The sequence below is a fragment of the Choloepus didactylus genome, chromosome 2 (assembly GCF_015220235.1).
Source record: "Choloepus didactylus isolate mChoDid1 chromosome 2, mChoDid1.pri, whole genome shotgun sequence".
Lineage (NCBI taxonomy): Eukaryota > Metazoa > Chordata > Mammalia > Pilosa > Megalonychidae > Choloepus > Choloepus didactylus.
The window spans coordinates 150,210,022-150,231,008 of NC_051308.1; the positions used below are offsets into that span (position 1 = coordinate 150,210,022).

Consider the following 20,987-nt stretch of genomic DNA (forward strand, 5'->3'; position numbering starts at 1 on the left):
CAGTGGGACATAGGCACCGGATGTGAGGATGCAGCAGTGCAGCAGTGCTTGGGCTTTGGTTGGTCTGGGGGGTTGCTCTCACCTCTTCACACTGCTCCCCAACTAAATTTGATACTGACTTTTCCATTTCCACAAAGGAGGCTTTGAGAATTTTGATGGGGATTACACTGATCTGTAGATCAATTTGGGAAGAAATGACATATTAATGACATTTAGCCTTCTGATATATGCATACAGAATGTCCTTCCATTTATTTAGGTCTTCTTTGATTTGTTTTAGCGATTTTTTTTTTTTAGTTTTCTAAGTACAGGTCCTTTACATCCTTGGTTAAGTTTACCCCTACATATTTAATTCTTTTAGTTGCTATTGCAAATGGACTTTTTATCTTCTTGAGTTCCTCCTCAGAAAGCTCATTAGTAGTGTATAGAAACACTATTGAGTTCTGTGTGTTGACCCTGTATCTCACCACTTTGGTGAACTTGTTTATTACCTCTAGTAGCTTTGCCAGTTTTCAGGGCTTTCTAAATATAGGATCATGTAGCCTGCAAATACTGAAATGTTAACTTCTTCCTTTCTGATTTGAATGCCTTTTATTTCGTTTTCTTGTCTATTTGCTCTGGCTAGAATTTCTGACACAATGTTGAATACCAGTGTTGACAGTGAACATCCTTGTCTTGTTCCTGATCTTAGATGAAAAGCTTTTAGAGCCTCATCATTTAATACAATCTTAGCTGTGGCATTGTCAAATATGCTCTTTATTGTGTTGAGGAAGTTTCCTTCTTTTCCTATCATTTGAAGTGTTACGAAAGGATGTTGGATTTTGTCAAATGCTTTTACTACATGGATCAAGATGATCATTTGATTCTTTTCCCCTTTGGTTTGGGTGTATTATATTAATTAATTTTCTTGTGTTGAACCACCTTTGCATACCTGGAATAAAACCCACTTGATCATGGTGTATAATTCTTTTAAGGTGCTGCTGGATTCAATTTGCACGTATTTTTTTGAGGATTTTTGCATCCATAACTGTTAGAGAGATTGATCTGTAATTTTCTTTTCTTGTAGTATCTTTATCTGGCTTTGGTATTAGGTTCATGTTGACTTCATAGAATGAGTTAGGTAGTGTTCCTTCTTCTTCAATTTTTTTGGAAGAGTTTGAGCAGGATTGGTATTAACTCTTCTTGGAATGATTGGTAGAATTCACCTGTGAAGCCAAATGGTCTTGTGCTTCTCTTTATTGGGAGATTTCTTATGACTGATTCAATCTCTTTACTTGTGATTGGTTTGTTGGGGTCTTCTATTTCTTCTTGAGTTAGTGTAGGTTGCTCATGTATTTTTAGGTAATTGTCCATTTCACAGAAGTTGTCTAGTTTGTTTGCATACAGTTGTTCATAGTGTCTTATGATTTCTTTTTTATTTCTATAAGGTCAGTGGTAATGAACTCCTCTCATTTCTCATTTTATTTATTTGCAGCTTCTCTTTTTGTTAGTCTAGTTAAGGGTTTGTCAATTTTATTGATCTTCTCAAAGAACCAACTTTTGGTTTTATTGATTCTCTATACTTTCTTGTTCTTGATTTCATTGTTTCTGCTCTGATCCTTGTTATTTCTTTCCATCTGCTTGCTTTGGTATTAGTTTGCTGTTCTTTTTCTAGTTCCTTTTTCTAGTTCCTCCAGGTGTTTAGTTAGGCTGTTCATTTAACACAGGCATGCTTTGAAATTCTTCTTTATGCTTGCCCAATGTCTTCTTAATATCCTTTACTTCTTTAGTCATATTTTTCTTCATCTCCTTGAATTGACTTAGAAGGTGTATTTGAATATCATTGGTTAGCTGTTACAATTCTGTATCTCCCCAGACTTTTAAATTTGTTCCTTTGACTGGGATATATTTTCCTGTTTCTATTTTCCTTTTTCTACGTACAGCTTGTCATTTTTTGCTGATATCTAGGCATCTGATTATCTTGATGGCTTTACCTTGAAGGTCGATTTTTCTTTCACCCTGGATTTTGTTGTTGATTGGGTTTGTGTTAAGACTCTTCTTTGACAGTTGGTTCATCAGTCTTTCCCAGCCAAAACAAGGCCAGGTACCTGCGAAAGGGGCAGACACCAGATCCAATGGTCCCTGGGGAGAGAGTGAGGAAAAATCTTGACTTCTTTTTCCCTTCAGCTTCCCAAGGCTGTGTGTTCCTGGCCTCCTCAGATGGCAGTCTTTGCAAAACTCCTTCTTGACATTTCTCCGAAGATGTACTTTCCTGACCTGTCCAGCAGATGGCGCTCTTAGGTAACCTAGTCACCTCAGCTGAGGGCAGTGTTTTTTTAGCCCTTTGCCAGCTACAACTCTGACTGGTGCAAACAATTGTGCAGATTCACCTGACCAGGAAGAGCTAGAACAACAGGGTCCAGCAGTCTAGATTTGCTGGCCAATACCTGGCTCAGTACCGGTATTATACTGGCTCAGTACTCTCTGTTCATGGGGCAGAGGACTCCTGTGGCCCTCTCAGTCCAAAGCAGTCCACAACACAGGGATGGGACTTTCCAAAGCTGCTTGCCTCAAGGGTGCAGGATGGGTACCTGGAGCCCTGGCCAGAGTTATTCATAGTCTCTCACTGCGTTTTTCAGTCTCTTCATTCTGCACTTCCCTGGATGCTGCTCAGTACTATGCTGGTCCCCAGAGAGCCAGATTAGTTGATTTAAACAGTTTCTGCCTGTCAACTTGCTGTTTTGGGGAAAGCAGTGAGCCCCACAGCTCTCTCCATATTCTGCCATCTTCAGAATCTGCTTTACTACTTTTCTATAAAAGTATAAAGGACATGAGAAGCAGCGAGCTAGAGCATGGAGCGCAAGTGAAGGGGCTAAGCTACCCGACTGCCAGCCTCTGTCAATGCCACTGACTCCCATCCAAAAACAGGAGCCCCAGACAGGCCTGGTATCCTGCCCTAGCTAGCCCCTCCCTTGTTGTCAGGCCACAAGGGCCATCAGAGCGAGGAGGGGGCAGCCGGGCCAAGTGAGTACCAGCACCAGTGGCTTGACGGGAAGCCGTCTACCTGCCCCCTTCTCCTTCCCTTCTCCTCCCCTTCCTGTTCCCCCTCCCCCAACCATGGAGCAGCGTCATGTCAGAACCGGCAGCCAAAGTTAGTAAAAAGGAGCTCAACTCCAATCATGATGGGGCCAATGAGACCTCAGAAAAAGAACAACAGGAAGCAACTGAACATATTCACGAAGTACAAAATGAAATAGATAGACTTAAATGAACAAGCCAGTGAGGAGATTTCTAAAGTAGAACAGAAACATAATAAACCCCACCAACCATTCTTTCAGAAGAGGTCAGAATTGATTGCCAAAATCCCAAATTTGGGGGTAACAACATTTGTGAACCATCCAGAAGGTCTGCACTGCTTGGGGAGGAGGATGAAGAGGCGCTGCATTATTTGACCAGAGCTGAAGTGACAGAATTTGAAAATATTAAATCAGGTTACCGAATAGATCTTTATTGTGATGAAAACCTTTACTTAGAAAATATAGTTCTCTCCAAAGAATTTCATCTGGATAAGAGTGGTGATCCATTCTCAAAGTGTACTGAAATCAAATGGAAATCTGGAAAGGACCTGAAAAATGTTCAAGTCAAACACAGAGTAAAGTCAGCAGGAAGAAGCAGCAGGAAGAACCAGAAAGCTTCTTTACCTGGTTTACTGACAATTCTGACGCAGACGCAGATGAATTAGAAGAAGTCATCAAAGATGATATTTGGCCAAATTCATTACAGTACTATTTGGTTCCTGATACGGATGATGAAGGGGAAGAAGGAAGGGAAGAAGAAGGAAGGGAAGAAGAAGGAGGGGAAGGGGAAGAAGAAGAAGGAGGAGGAGGAGGAGGAGGAGGATTAGGAAATATTGATAAAGAAGGGGATGAGGATGAAGAGGAAGAAAATGAAGATGATGAGGGAGAAAGTAAAGGAGGTTGGAGAAGATGACTAATACAATATTGATAGATTCCAATCTTCCCTTTTTAATTTTCTCCAGTCCCTGAAAGCAAGTTGCAGACGTTTGTTTGTTTGTTTCTTCTTGTGCTCAGCTATCCTGCTATTGAGGTCTCTTTTCTCTCCTTTACACAATGGTTCTCAACTTATGTTGGGGGAAATACCATGCACAGAATACAGTGGGCAAAGAATTTCTACCCATTTCAGTTGCAAATTCATTTTTATCCCTTCTTGTCTCAACAAAAAAACTTTATGGAATCAACACACCACTGCGTGCTGTAGGAAAAAAGAAAAACCTTCTGCTCCCTTCGCTCTGCTGGAAGCTGGAGGGTGGTAGGCCCCTACATAGTAGTGCATAGAATTCTAGCTTTTTTCCTCCTTTCTCTGTATACTGGGCTCAGAGATTACACTGTGTCTCTAGGTGAATATGGACAATTTGCATTTACCAACGTGTGGAATTCCTCTTGTTTAAAAAAAGAAAAAAAAAAACTTTAAAAATGGAGTTATAGAAAGTCAGCAAAGGGTGAGTTTGACCTGCTTATAATTGTGCCTAGGAGTCTCCCCCTGAGCACCTCTTTGCTGCTCAGATGTTTAATAGTGAAGTTTAATGGACATCCTTACAGTTTAAGATGATACTTTTAAAATAAAATTCTCTCCTAATGATGACTTGAGCCCTGCCACTTGATGGGAAAATCAGCAGAACCTGTAGGATCTCATTTGGAATGACATTCTCTATTGTAATTTTGTTCCTGTTTATTTTTAAATTTTCTCTTTGTTTCACTGGAAAGATGAGGCTCAGTTTTATCTGTTAAAAGTGTACAAGTTGCTTTGTTACAATAAAACTAAATGTGTACATACACACACAAAATATAAAACACATGAACACAGACTGAATAGTAGTTCATTATATGAAATACACTTATTTTTGTGAAAAACTCATTACATTTTACTGTTGCTGTTTACCAATAAAAACTGTGTCATGGACTAAGGTAACACAATCCTGCATCAGAGAATTGCTGACTTTTGCTGTCAAGTGCCTCAAGCTGCAGTAAGAGCTACACCCCTCTTTACCAACAGATACCTAGAGCTGTTTTTTTGGATAGTACTGTCTCACTGCAGCCCTCTGTCCAAAGTGATGATAGATAGTCTGTGTACAGCAGTGGTTCTCAACCTTTTTAGTCTCCAGACCTTTTTACATTCTTAAATTTGCTGAGGATACCAAAGAGCTATAGTTTAAGTGGACAGTTTCTATCAATATTACCAAGTTAGGATTAAAACTGAGGAATTTAAAAAGTATTAATTATAATAACAAACCCATTCAAAGCATTTTTTTAAGTGAAAAATAACTACTTTCCAAAACAAAACATTTAGTGAGAAGAGTGAAATTGTTTTATATTTTTGAAAACCTCTTTAATACCTGGCATAATAAAGTTCAGCCAGATTTTTATTTCTACCTTTGCACTTAATCTTAAGTGATACATTATTTTGGTTGAAGGGTAAGAAAATCCAGCCTCACACAGATATGTAGTAGGAAAGGGGGAAATAATTAAATAGCACCTAGATAATGGTGAATATTCTTCTGTGATCCTACAACAAAACAGTACAAGAATTGTTTCTTGAGAATTAACTCCATATGGATGTGAAACCATATCAATGAACTTTTTGTATTGTTACATTAAATTCCACTGGTGAGACCTGCACCTGGAATGGATCTATAACCATGCATGATTTGTATCATTATGTATTGGCTATTTAGAAAATATTGATTCACTTCAACTGGATCAAGATTTGTAGATCTTACCAATGCTGACACATTTCATTATTCAATATTAAAAAATCATATTCATGACTTCCAGTGGCACAAGATGGCAGCATGACTGATCCAGGGTTCTGTTCCCTCACAGAATCTTTAAACAACTAGCAAAAACTGGCAGAGCCATCTTGCTCAGAGCTCTGGAAAACAGTTAAAGGGTTGCAGTAACTTGGTGTGTGCTGAATCAAGAAAAAAGGCAACTTAAAATGGTAGGAAAAGCTCATGGCACCCTTGCTTGTCCCCCTTTCATCCAGCCTCATCCAGTGCACAGCCAGCCTACAGTCTCAGTGTGGATCCCTGGTTCTAGTTTCAGAGGGAGCAGAGCAACCCCTATGTGCATACTGGGATGCATGTATGCCTGTGAGAGTCTAGCTGGTGGCAGCTTGAAGGACTGAACCAGAAAACTTGTCTCTGACTTGCCATCCCAGAACTTGTGCTGCACACAGAAGCAGCATGCAGACAGCCAAATCAGTGTTAGAAACAATCAAATTGCAGTGATCTGGAGCAAAACACTACCTGCTCTAAGACATTCAATTGACAGATGAAAGACTAATTCATATGGAGAAGAGGGAGCATTTGGAGTCCTGAAAATGGGGAATACCTAAGGTCACAAGTACATGCCCAGAAAAGACCAGAGAAGAAACTGTGCTTTTGCCTCAGGCTGTTCTTTAGGTTCATTGGTAGGAGAGCTAAGCTCTGAAGCAGAGCACCAGCCAACACAGATTAGATTTGCAGTCTGTGAAAAGTGTTTTTTGCACTTGATTGTTTCTTTTAGGAATGGACATTCAAAGAGCGCTCTGTCATATCACTAGTTGATATAAACCTAAGAAACAGACAGCACACGGACTAAATCATAGAGTTAAGAAATTAAAATATTAAAATGTACACTGTGTGACAAAAGATTACAAGGCAAACAAAGAAACTGGAAATGACTGCACAACCAAATAAGGTAAAACATCAGAAATCATCAAAGAAGACCAGACTTTGGATGTACCAGAGAAGACTTTTAAAAAATGGTCTTAACTATGTTCCAAAAGCTAAAGGAAAACATGGAGAAAGAACTAAAGAAAATCGGGAAAGTGATAGACGAACAACAACAACAAAAAAATCTCAATAAGGAGATAGAAATCTTGAAAAGGAGCCAAACAGAGCTGAAGACCACAGTAACAGAAATGATTCACCAGCAGATTGTAGCTGGCAGAAGAATCAATGAACTCAAAGATACACATTCAGGAGTACACACACACACACAAAAAGGAGGAAAAAAAAGTGAAAAGAGCCTAAGAGACCTGTGGGATACCATCCAAAGTACCAACACACACATAATGGAAGTCCTAGATGGGAAAGAAAGAGAGGAAAGGGTAGAAGAAATATTAAAAGAAATAATGGCAGAAAACATCTAAAATTTAACAAAAGGCATGAATATATAAATCCAAGAAGCCCAGCAAATCCCAAACAGAATAAATTCAAACAGTTCCACACCCATTCACACTATAATCAAATTGTGAATGCAAAACACAAGGAGAGAATCTCAAATGCTCCAAGAGAGAAGCAACATGTCATATACAAGGGAACCTCAATAAAATTAAGTTTAGGAACAGTTTGAGCATGCCACTGAGGTTAAGTTGGAATCAAATCAAACATGATTGTTACAGACTTAGGATATTAAATTTAAGGCTCACAGCAGTCACAAATAAAGTATATGAAAAATATATACAGAAGGAAATGAGAAGCAATTCAAAATGGTACAGTATAAAAAATCAAATAAATATGAAAGCAAGCATTAATGGAAGAATTGAGATATAAAAAGGTATGAGATGTCAGAGATTGATTTTGGGGATAAATGCACAACTATGTAATGGTATTGTGAACAATCAAATGTACTATTTGTTTTGTATGACTGCATGGTATGTGAATATATCTCAATAAAATGAATTAAAACAAAAACAAAAACAAAAAAACCCCCCAAAAAAGGTATGAGACTCATAAAGACCAAACAGCAAAATATCAGAAGAAAATCTACTATTATCAGAAGTTACTTTAAATGTAAATGGCTTAAACTCTACAGTCAAATGTCAGAGATTGGCAGAATGGACAAAAAAGCATGAACCAACTATTTGCTATTTACAAGAGACTTGCCTTAAATCAAAAAACACAAGTAGGTTGAAAGTGAAAGGATGGAAAACCATATTCCATCCAAATAGTAACCAAAAGAGGGTTGGAGTAGCTATACTAATAACATATAAATAGACTTTAAATCAAATACTGTTACAAGGGACCAAGGATGACACTATATACTGAAAAAAGGATCAATTCAAGAATATGTAACAACTACAAATATATATGCATCCAACAACACAGCCCCAAAATATATGAAGAAAATATTGAGAGATTTGAAGGGGAAAATAAACAGTTCTACATAAATAGTGGGAAACTTCAATACACCAGTTACAGTAATGGATAGGACATGTAGACAGAAGACCAATAAGGAAACAGAGGACTTGAACGACACTATAAACCAACTAAACTTAGCAGACATATAGAACACTTCACCTGACCAAAGCAGAATACACACTCTTCTCTAGAATACAGGGATTATTCTCTAGTGTTGACCACATGCTAAGGCACAAAACAAGTCTCAAAAAAATCTAAAAAGATTGAAATCATACATTGTATCTACTCTTACCAAATTTTCTCCATTCCTAGATAACTATTTCTCACTTCTGTAACCGACTCTTTTATTGAGATATATTCACATACCCTACAATCATACATAGTGTACAATCATTTACAGTACCATTATATAGTTGTGCATTCATCACCAGAATCAATTTTTGAACCTTTTCCTTACTCCAAAAAAAAAAGTAAAAAAGAATACCTAAAACATTCCATCAGCCCATCCCACCCTATTTTTCATTTAATTTTTGTTCCCATTTTTCTACTCATCTGTCCATACACGGGATAAAGGGAGTGTGAGTCCCAAGGTTTTCACAATCACACAATCATACTGTGTGAGCTACATAGTTACACAATTGTCTTCAAGAATCAAGACTACTGGGTTGCAGTTTGACAGCCTCAGTTTTTCCCTCTAGCCATTCCAACATCCTAAAAACTAAAAAGGGGTTATCTATATAGCACATAAGAATACCCCCCCAAGTGATCTCTCAACTCCATTTGAGATCTCTCAGCCACTGAAACTTTGTTTCATTTCTCTTCCCCGTTTTGGTCAAGAAGATTTGCTCAATCCCACAATGCCAGGTCCAGGCTCATCCCTGGAAGTCATGTCCCATGTTGCAAGGGAGATTTACACCCCTGGGAGTCATGTCCCACCTAGGGGGGAGGACAGTAAGTTCACCTGCCATGTGGGCTTAGAGATGGGGGGGCACATCTGAGAAACAAAGAGGTTCTCTGGGGGAGATTCCTAGACACAATTATAAGTAGGCTTAGCCTCTCCTTTGCAGCAATGAGCTTCATAAGGGCAAGCCCCAAGATCTAGGGCTTATCCTACTAAATTGTTAGTCCTCAATATTTGTGAGAATATCAGTAATAACCCAGGTGGAGAAGTCCAACATTTCCACATTTTCCCCCAGTTCCTCATGGGGTCCCTGCGGATACATTTTTATTCTCTGCCCAAACTACTTTGGGATGTATTGGGAGTCCACATTAACCTGTACAAACCTACAAAATCTCACTTCCTATTCAAAATTCCATGTAATTATGGTGTTTGAATAAACTGACCATACAAGTTAAATTAATGTGCTGCAGAAAATATAGATCTTGCACCAAATAAACATCTCTTCCCTTGGTCTCACACAGAAGTTGAAGTTTTAAAACAGTCAATATCGTCCTTTACTCTTTGGTCTGATTTGCCTTAGTCCTAAACAGATCCACTTCATTCATATCTCTAATTGAAGTCTGAACTCTTTTTCAGCTTTTTTAAAACAGTTTCTGTATGCGATAATACTGACATTCATAGCTGCTGAGCTCTAGCTCTGAGTTTCAGGTGTCACACAGATACCCAAAGTTCCACAGACCATAAAGTGTCTTAAGGCCATAAAGTGTCCATCAACAAAGGGCACCTTCATTGGAGAAAGGCCATTGGCATCCGGAAAACCTCTGTTAGCTGGGAAGGCACATGGCTGATGTCTGCTTGCTCCAAGGTTACGTTTCAAAATGGCATTCTCCAAAATGTCTGCATCAGCTTCCAACGGCCATCTTCAGAATGTCTGTCTTAGCTCCAGCTCACTATGAACTCCTTCTGTCTCAGCTTATATAGTGCTCCAATAAACTAAACAAGGCCCATGCTGAATGGGTGGGGCCACAATTCCATGGAAATTATCCAATCAGAGTTATCACCTACAGTTGGGTGGGTCACATCTCCACAGACACTGAGCCAATAGGTTCCAACCCAATGCACACTAATACGTCTGCCCCCACAAGAATGCATTAAAGAATATGGCTTTTTCTGGGGGACATAAATATACAAACAGGCACAGGTGGTTGATTTGGCTACAACGTTACAGTTCTAAGGTCATAAAAGCATCCAAACTAAAGGCATTAACAAGAAGATACCTTCACTGAAGAATGGTCGATGGTGTCTGGAACACCTCTGTCAACTGGAAGGCATGTGGCTTGTGTCTGCTGTTCCTTTGCTCCCAGGATGTGTTTCATAACAGCTCTTCTCCACAATATCTTCGATTTTCCCTTAGCTTCTTTAGCTCCTGCACATCTAAGTATCTGGGTACTCTCTTAGCTTCTTCGGAGCAAACTCTGGGTTAGCATCTCTAAATGTCTCCAAGCATCTCCAAGTGTCAGTATTAGTGTCAGCTCTTAGCTTCTCTCCAAAATGTCCCTCCTAACTGCTCTGCGATCCTCCAGTGATTAAACCAAAACACACCCTGAATGGGCAGGGTCCATAGTTCCATGGAAATTATTTAATCAAACGTTTCACCCACAGTTAATTGAGTCACACCTCCATGGAAACACTCAATCAAAAGATTCCAATCTAATCAACACTAATACATCTGCCCCCCACAAGACTGCATTAAAGAATATGGCTTTTGGGGGGACATAATAAATCCAAACAGGAACATTAAGGTTAGTTCATATTAGTGAAACCATACAGCATTTGTCCTTTTGTTTCTGGCTAACTTCGCTCAACAGAACGCCCTCAAGGTTCATCCACGTTATTATATGTTCCATGACTTCTGTCTTTCAGCTGCATAATAGTTCACCATGTGTATATACCACAGTTTATTTATCCACTCATCCACCGATGGACATTTGGGCTGTTTCCATCTCTTGGCAATCACGAATAATGCCGCTATAAATACCAGTTTACAAATGTCTGTTCATGTCTTAGCTTTCAGCTCTTCTGAGTATATACCTAGTAATGGAATTGCTGGATCATATGGCAATTCTATACTTAGCTTCCTGAGGAACCACCACATTGCCTTCCAGAATGGCTACACCATTCTATATTCCCATCACCGGTGAATAGTGTGCCTCTTTCTCCACAACCTCTCCAGCACTTGTAATTTTCTGTTTTATTGATAACAACCATTCTAGTAGGTGTGAATGATATCTCATTGTGGTCTGTACACTACTTTTAACACACAAATCCCTCAACACAATCCCTACCACTATTGCAGGCTTTTTTGCAAAAATGACAAAGGCAATGCTCAAAATCTAATGGAATTGCTAAGGGGCCCTGAATAGCCAAAATCATCTGGAAAAAGAACAAATTTGGAGGATTCACACTTCCTGATTTCAAGACTTACTACAAAGCTACAATGAACAAAACAGTGTGGTGATGGCATATGGATAGACATATAGACTAGTGACATAGAACTGAAAGTCCAGAAACAAACCCACAGTTTATGGTCAATTTTTTGACATAGGTGCCAAGTCCATTCAAGGTGAAAGAATAGTCTCTTCAACAAACAGTGTTGGAAAAAATGGATACCCACATGTAAAAGAATGTAGTTTGACCCCTACCTCACACCATATACAAAAATAACTCAAAATGGATCAACAATCTAATGTAAGAACACAAACCATAAACTCTTAGAAGAAAACATAGGGGAACATCTTCATGACCCTGGCTTTGGCCATGGGTCTGAGATATGACCCCAAAAGCACAAAACAAAAGATAAAATAGATAAATGGGACTTCATTAAAATTAAAAACTTTCACGCAACATAGGATATTATCAACAAAGTGAAAAGACTATGTACAGACAGCAGAAAATAGTTTCAAATTATATATCTGATGAAAGTTTCATATTCAGAACATATAAAGAACTTCTAAAACTCAAAAGCAAAAAAGACAAACACCTCAATAAAAAATGTGCAAAAGACTTGAACAGACATTTCTACAAAGAAGATATACAAATGGAAATAAGCATTTGAAAAGAAGCTCAACAATACAAGCCATTCTCCAGGACAGGCCATATATTAGTTAATAAAACAAGCTCTATAAACTGAAAATTACTGAAATCCTAAAAAGTATCTACTTTGACCAGAATGGAATGATGCTAGAAATCAATATAGAGGGAAAACTAGAAAATTCACAAATATGTGTAAATCAAACAACACATTCTTAAACAACCAATGGGTCAAAGAAGAAATCACAAGGGAAAGTAAGAAATATCTCAAGGGGACTAAAAACGAAAATACAACTTATCACAACTTATGGGATGCTACAAAGGCAGTGTTCAGAGGGAAATTTACAGCCCTAAATACATACATTAAAAAAAGAAAAAACAAATCTCAAACCAGAGACCAAACTGAAAACCTGGAGAAACAAGAAAGAGAAGACCAAACTAAACCCAAAGTGAGTAGAAGAAATGAAATAACAAAGATTAGAGTTGAGATAAATGAAATAGAGAATAAAAAATAAAATTTACAAAATTAAAAGGGTTTATTTGAAAATTAACAAACCTTTAGCTAGCCTGACAAATAAAAAAAGAAAGAGAAGGTGCAAATAATTAAAATCAGAAACAAAAGGGGGGACATTATTTCCGACCCACAGAAATAAAAAGTATTATAAGAAGATACTATGAACAACTATCTACCAACAAATTAGATAACCTAGATGAAATGGATAAATTTGTAGAGATACATAAACAACCTACACTAATTCTTGAAGAAATAAATAGAAGATCTCAACAGACCAATAACAAGTAAAGTGACTAAATCAAGTCATCAAAACCCTCCCAACAAAGAAAAGCACAGGACCAGACGGATTCACAGGTAAATTTTACCAGACATTCCAAGAAGAATTAACACCTGTTCTGCTCAAATTCTTCCAAAAAATTGAAGAGAAGGGAACATTACCTAACTCATTCTATGAAACCAACATCAGCCTAATACCAAAGTCGTATAAAGATACTGCAAGAAACTACAGACCAATATCCCCTATGAATATAGATGCAAAAATCCTCAACAAAATACCAGCAAACCAAATCCAACAGCACATCAAAAAAATTATACATCATGACCAAGTAGGATCATGGTAACCAAGGATGGCTCAACATAAGAAAATCAAATGTAACAATACACCACATTAACGGAATGAAAGAAAAAAAAACTACTTGATGATCTCAATTGATGCAGAAAAGGCATCTGACAAAATCCATTACCCTTTCTTGATAAAAACACTTAAAGAACTAGAAATAGAAGGAAAATTTCTCAACATGGTAATGGGCATATATGAAAAACCCACAGCTAACACCATACTCAATAGTGACAGACTGAAAGCTTTCCCTCTAAGATCAGGAAAAAGAAAGGAAGCCCACTGTCATTACTATTATTCAACATGGTACTGGAAGTTCTAGCTAGAGCAATCAGGCAATTCGAATTGGAAAGGAAGAAGTAAAACCTTCCCTATTTACAGATGACATGATCCTCTGAACAGAAAATCCTTAAAAATCTACAACAAAGCTGCTGCAACTAATAAACTCAGCAAAGTGGCAGGGTACAACATCAACACACAAAAATCTGTAGTGTTTCTATACACTATTAACGAACAGTCTGAAGAAGAATCAAGAAAAAACTTCCATTCACAATAGCAACTAAAAGAATCAAAGATGAATAAATCTAACCAAGAACTTGTACTCAGAAAACTTCAAGACTTTGCTAAAAGAAATCAAAGAAGACCTAAGTAAATAGAAGGACATTTTTGTTCATGGCTGGGAAGACTACATATTGTTAAGATGTCAATGCCAACTAAACTGATTCATACATTCAACACTGTCCCAATCAAATTTTTTTTTCTTTTTAATTCAGTTTTATTGAGATACATTCACATACCATACAATCATCCATGGTGTACAATCAACAGTTCACAGTACCATCTTATAGTTGTGCATTGATCATCCCAATCTATTTTTGAACATTTTCCTTACACCAGAATCAGAATAAGAATAAAAAATCAAAAAAAAAGAACACCCAAATCACCCCCGCCATCCCACCCTAATTTTCATTTAGGTTTTGTCCCCATTTTTCTACTCATCCATCCATGCACTGGATAAAGAGAGTGCGAGCCACAAGGTTTTCACAGTCACACTGTCCACCTTGTAATCTACACTGTTAAACAATTGTCTTCAAGAGTCAAGGCTACTGGGATGGAGTTTGGTAGTTTCAGGTATTTACTTCCAGCTATTCCAATATATTAAAACCTAAAAAGTGTTATCTATAGTGTGTAAGAATGTCCACCAGAGTGACCTCTCAACTGCATTTGAAATCTCTCAGCCACTGAAGCTTTATTTTGTTTCATTTTGCCTCCCCCTTTAAGACCATGTTCTTTTTTTTTTCTTCATTTTATTGAGATATATTCACATACCACGCAGTCATACAAAACAAATCGCACTTTCGATTGTTCACAGTACCATTACATAGTTGTACATTCATCACCTAAATCAATCCCTGACACCTTCATTAGCACACACACAAAAATAACAAGAATAATAATTAGAGTGAAAAAGAGTAATTGAAGTAAAAAAGAACACTGGGTACCTTTGTCTGTTTGTTTCCTTCCCCTATTTTTCTACTCATCCATCCATAAACTAGACAAAGTGGAGTGTGGTCCTTATGGCTTTCCCAATCCCATTGTCACCCCTCATAAGCTACATTTTTATACAACTGTCTTCAAAATTCATGGGTTCTGGGTTGTAGTTTGATAGTTTCAGGTATCCACCACTAGCTACCCCAATTCTTTAGAACCTAAAAAGGGTTGTCTAAAGTGTGTGTAAGAGTGCCCACCAGAGTGACCTCTCGACTCCTTTTGGAATCTCTCTGCTACTGAAGCTTATTTCATTTCCTTTCACATCCCCTTTTTGGTCAAGAAGATGTTCTCCGTCCCACGATGCCAGGTCTACATTCCTCCCCGGGAGTCATATTCCACGTTGCCAGGGAGATTCACTCCCCTGGGTGTCTGATCCCATGTAGGGGGGAGGACAGTGATTTCACCTTTCAAGTTGGCTTAGCCAGAGAGAGAGGGCCACATCTGAGCAACAAAGAGGCATTCAGGAGGAGACTCTTAGGCACAAATATAGGGAGGCCTAGCCTCTCCTTTGCAGCAACCGTCTTCCCAAGGGTAAAACCTATGGTAGAGGGCTCAACCCATCAAACCACCAGTCCCCTATGTCTGTGGTCATGTTAGCAACCATCGAGGTGGGGTAGGCAAATACCCCTGCATTCTCCACAGGATCCTCAAGGGGGCACTACATCTTTTTTTCCTTGTTTTTCTTTTTTTTTTTTTTTTAACTTTCCCTTCTTTTTTAAATCAACTGTATGAAAAAAAAGTTAAGAAGAAAACAAACATGCAATAAAAGAACATTTCAAAGAGACCATAACAAGGGAGTAAGAAAAAGACAACTAACCTAACTACTTTACTTTCAACATTTTCTTACTCTACCCCAAGAAAGTAACCTAATATAGCAACATTTCTGTGAACTTGCTCCTACTATATCCATCAGAAATTAACAGACCATAGTCATTCCTGGGCATCCCCAGAACGTTAAATAGCTTATCTGTTCTTCTTGGATTATTGTTCCCCCTTCCTTAATTGCTCTCTATTGCTAGTTCCCCTACATTCTACATTATAAACCATTTGTTTTACATTTTTCAAAGTTCACATTAGTGGTAGCATATAATATTTCTCTTTTTCTGCCTGGCTTATTTCGCTCAGCATTATGTCTTCAAGGTTCATCCATATTGTCATATGTTTCACGACATTGTTCCTTCTTACTGCCTTGTAGTATTCCATCGTGTGTATATACCACATTTTATTTATCCACTCATCTGTTGAAGGACATTTGGGTTGTTTCCATCTCTTGGCAATTGTGAATAATGCTGCTATGAACATTGGCGTGCAGATATCTGTTCGTGTCACTGCTTTCCGACCTTCCGGGTATATACCGAGAAGTGCAATTGCTGCATCGAATGGTAACTCTATATCTAGTTTTCTAAGGAACTGCCAGACTGACTTTCAGAGTGGCTGAACCATTATACAGCCCAACCAACAATGAATAAGAGTTCTAATTTCTCCACATCCCCTCCAGCATTTGTAGTTTCCTGTTTGTTTAATGGCAGCCACTCTAATCGGTATTAGATGGTATCTCATTGTGGTCTTAATTTGCATCTCTCTAATAGCTAGTGAAGCTGAACATTCTTTCATGTGTTTCTTGGCCATTTGTATTTCCTCTTCAGAGAACTGTCTTTTCATATCTTTTGCCCATTTTATAATTGGGCTGTCTGTACTATTGTCATTGAGTTGTAGGATTTCTTTGTATATGCAAGCAAGATACCAGTCTTTTGTCAGATACATGGTTTCCAAAAATTTTTTCCCATTGAGTTGGCTGCCTCTTTACCTTTTTGAGAAATTCCTTTGAGGTGCAGAAACTTCTAAGCTTGAGGAGTTCCCATTTATCTATTTTTTCTTTTGTTGCTTGTGCTTTGGGTGTAAAGTCTAGGAAGTGGCCGCCTAATACAAGGTCTTGAAGATGTTTTCCTACATTATCTTCTAGGAGTTTTATGGTACTTTCTTTTATATTGAGATCTTTCATCCATTTTGAGTTAATTTTTGGTTAGGGTGTGAGGTAGGGGTCCTCCTTCATTCTTTTGGATATGGATATCCAACTCTCCCAGCCCCATTTGTTGAAAAGACCATTATGACTCAGTTCAGTGACTTTGGGGGCCTTATCAAACATCAGTCGGCCATAGATCTGAGGGTCTATCTCTGAATTCTCAATTCGATTCCATTGATCTATATGTCTATCTCTGTGCCAGTACCATGCTGTTTTGGCAACTGTGGCTTTATAATAAGCTTCAAAGTCAGGGAGTGTAAGTCCTCCCACTTCGTTTTTCTTTTTTAGAGTGTCTTTAGCAATTTGAGGCATCTTCCCTTTCCAAATAAATTTGATAACTAGCTATTCCAAGTCTGCAAAGCAGGTTGTTGGAATTTTGATTGGGATTGCATTGAATCTGTAGATGAGTTTGGGTAGAATTGACATCTTAATGACATTTAGTCTTCCCATCCATGAACATGGAATATTTTTCCATCTTTTAAGGTCCCCTTCTATTTCTTTTAGTAGAGTTATGTAGTTTTCTTTGTATAGGTCTTTGACATCTTTGGTTAAGTTTATTCCTAGGTACTTGATTATTTTAGTTGCTATTGAAAATGGTATCTTTTTCTTGAGTGTCTCTTCAGTTTGTTCATTTCTAGCATACAGAAACATTACTGACTTATGTGCATTAACCTTGTATCCCGCTACTTTGCTAAATTTGTTTATTAGCTCTAGTAGCTGTATCGTCGATTTCTCAGGGTTTTCTAGATATAAGATCATATCATCTGCAAACAATGACAGTTTTACTGCTTCTTTTCAAATCTGGATGCCTTTTATTTCTTTGTCTTGCCGGATTGCCCTGGCTAGCACTTCCAGCACAATGTTGAATAACAGTGGTGACAGCGGGCATCCTTGTCTTGTTCCTGATCTTAGAGGGAAGAGTTTCAGTCTCTCACTATTGAGTACTATGCTGGCTGTGGGTTTTTCATATATGCTCTTTATCATGTTGAGGAAGTTTCCTTCAATTCCTACCTTTTGAAGTGTTTTTATCAAAAAGGGATGTTGGATTTTGTCAAATGCTTTTTCAGCATCTATTGAGATGATCAATTGATTTTTCCCTTTTGACTTGTTAATGTGCTGTAATACATTGATTGATTTTCTTATGTTGAACCATCCTTGCATGCCTGGAATGAACCCCACTTGGTCATGGTGTATGATTTTTTTAATGTGTCTTTGGATTCGATTTGCAAGTATTTTGTTGAGGATTTTTGCATCTATATTCATCAGGGAGATTGGCCGGTAGTTTTCCTTTTTTGTAGCATCTTTGCCTGGTTTTGTTATTAGATTGATGTTAGCTTCATAAAATGAGTTAGGTAGTGTTCCATTTTCTTCAATGTTTTGAAAGAGTTTGAGTAAGATTGGTGTCAGTTCTTTCTGGAAAGTTTGGTAGAATTCCCCTGTGAAACCATCTGGCCCTGGGCATTTATTTGTGGGAAGATTTTTGAGGACTGATTGGATCTCTTTGCTTGTGATGGGTTGGTTGAGGTCTTCTATTTCTTCTCTGGTCAGTCTAGGTTGTTCATATGTTTCCAGGAAATTATCCATTTCCTCTACATTATCCAGTTTGTTGCCATACAGTTGTTCATAGTATCCTCTTATAATTTTTTTTAATTTCTTCAGGATCTGAAGTTATGTCACCTTTTTCATTCATTATTTTGTTTATATGGGTCTTCTCTCTTTTTGATTTTGTCAGTCTACCTAGGGGCTTGTCAATCTTGTTGATCTTCTCAAAGAACCAGCTTTTGGTGATATTTATCCTCTCTATTGTTTTTTTGTTCTGTATGTCATTTATTTCTGCTTTAATCCTTGTTATTTCTTTTCTTCTACTTGGTTTAGGATTGGTTTGCTGTTCATTTTCTAGCTTCTTCAGTTGATCCATTAGTTCTTTGATTTTGGCTCTTTCTTCCTTTTTAATGTATGCGTTTAGTGCTATAAATTTCCCCCTTAGCACTGCTTTTGCTGCATCCCATAGGTTTTGGTATGTGTGTTCTCATTTTCATTCGTCTCTACATATTTAGCAATTTCTCTTGCTACTTCTTCGTTAACCCACTGATTGTTCAGGAGTGTGTTGTTTAACCTCCAGGTATTTGTGAATTTTCTAAGTCTCTGATGGTTATTGACTTCTAATTGTATTCCATTGTGGTCAGAAAATGTGCTTTGAATAATTTCAATCTTTTTAAATTTATTGAGGCTTGTTTTATGTCTCAGCATATGATCTATTCTGGAGAAAGTTCCATGAGCACTAGAAAAGTATGTGTATCCTGGTGATTTGGGATGTAATGTCCTGTATATGTCTGTTAAATCTAATTCATTTATCAGATTGTTTAGGTTTTCAATTTCCTTATTGGTCTTCTGTCTGGTTGATCTATCTATAGGAGAGAGTGATGTGTTGAAGTCTCCCACAATTATTATGGAAACATCAATTGCTTCCTTTAGTTTTGCCAGTGTTTCTCTCATGTATTTTGTGGCACCTTGGTTGGGTGCATAGACATTTACGATTGTTATTTCTTCTTGTTGAATTGCCCCTTTTATTAGTATGTAGTGGCCTTCTGTGTCTCTCAAAACATCCCTGCATTTGAAGTCTATTTTATCTGAGATTAATATTGCTACACCTGCTTTCTTTTGGCTGTAGCTTGCATGAAATATTTTTTTCCATCCTTTCACTTTCAGTTTCTTTGTGTCCCTGTGTCCAAGATGAGTCTCTTGTATGCAACATATTGATGGTTCATTTTTTTTGATCCATTCTGCGAATCTATATCTTTTAATTGGGGAGTTTAATCCATTTACATTCAACGTTATAACTGTGAAGGCATTTCTTGAATCAGCCATCTTATCCTTTGGTTGATGTTTGTCATATTTTTCCCCTCTCTCTATATCCTTTATTGTACCCATACCGAATCTCTTTAGTACTGAACCTTTCTCCAAGTCTCTCTGTCCTTTCTTTGTTTCTCTGTCTGTAGGGCTCCTTTTAGTATCTCCAGTAGGGCAGGTCTCTTGTTAGCAAATTCTCTCAGCATTTGTCTGTCTGTGAAAAATTTAAGCTCTCCCTCAAATTTGAAGGAGAGCTTTGCTGGATAAAGTATCCTTGGTTGGAAATTTTTCTCACTCAGAATTTTAAATATATCGTGCCACTGCCTTCTCGCCTCCATGGTGGCTGCTGAGTAGTCACTACTTAGCCTTATGCTGTTTCCTTTGTATGTGGTGAATTGCTTTTCTCTTGCTGCTTTCAGAACTTGCTCCTTCTCTTCTGTGTTTGACAGTGTGATCAGAATATGTCTCGGAGTGGGTTTATTTGGATTTATTCTATTTGGAGTTCGCTGAGAATTTATGATTTGTGTATTTATGTTGTTTAGAAGATTTGGGAAGTTTTCCCCAACAATTTCTTTGAATACTTTTCCTAGACCTTTACCCTTTTCTTCCCCTTCTGGAACACCAATGAGTCTTATATTCGGACGTTTCATAGTATCTATCATATCCCTGAGGTCCATTTCGATTTTTTCAATTTTTTCCCCATTCTTTCTTTTATGCTTTCATTTTCCATTCTGTCATCTTCCAGGTCACTGATTCGTTGTTCAACTTCCTCTAGTCTTGTACTATGAGTGTCCAGAATCTTTTTAATTTGGTCAACAGTTTCTTTAATTTCCATAAGATCATCCATTTTTCTATTTAGTCTTGCAATGTCTTCTTTATGCTCGTCTAGCGTCTTCTTGATCTCCTTTGTATCCCGTACTACGGTCTCATTGTTCATCTTTAGTTCTTTGAGTAGCTGCTCTAGGTGCTGTGTCTCTTCTGATCTTTTGATTTGGGTGCTTGGGCTTGGGTTATCCATATCGTCTGGTTTTTTCATATGCTTCATAATTTTCTGTTGTTTTTGGCCTCTTGGCATTTGCTGAACTTGATAGGGTTCTTTTAGGATTTGTAGACCAATTGAAGTCCTTATCTCTAATTTATCAGATCTACAGCTTCATGGAGTACACTTTCTCTAACTAACCAGCAGGCGGCGTCCACGAGCCACCTGTTCTCCACAAGCCAGTTCTCCCCTGCTTAGCCTTTTTGGTGAGTGGGGGAGTGA

General features: G+C 37.9%; 1 protein-coding gene and 1 pseudogene across 6 annotated transcripts in view; one reads left to right on the forward strand and one right to left on the reverse strand.

Moving 5' to 3' along the window:
• The window catches only part of RPAP2 (RNA polymerase II associated protein 2), a 197,068-nt gene that overhangs the window by 172,188 nt on the left and 3,893 nt on the right, over positions 1–20,987 (reverse strand). The gene's annotated exons all lie outside the window — the stretch shown is intronic.
• Positions 3,109–3,968, forward strand: LOC119527035 (annotated as a pseudogene).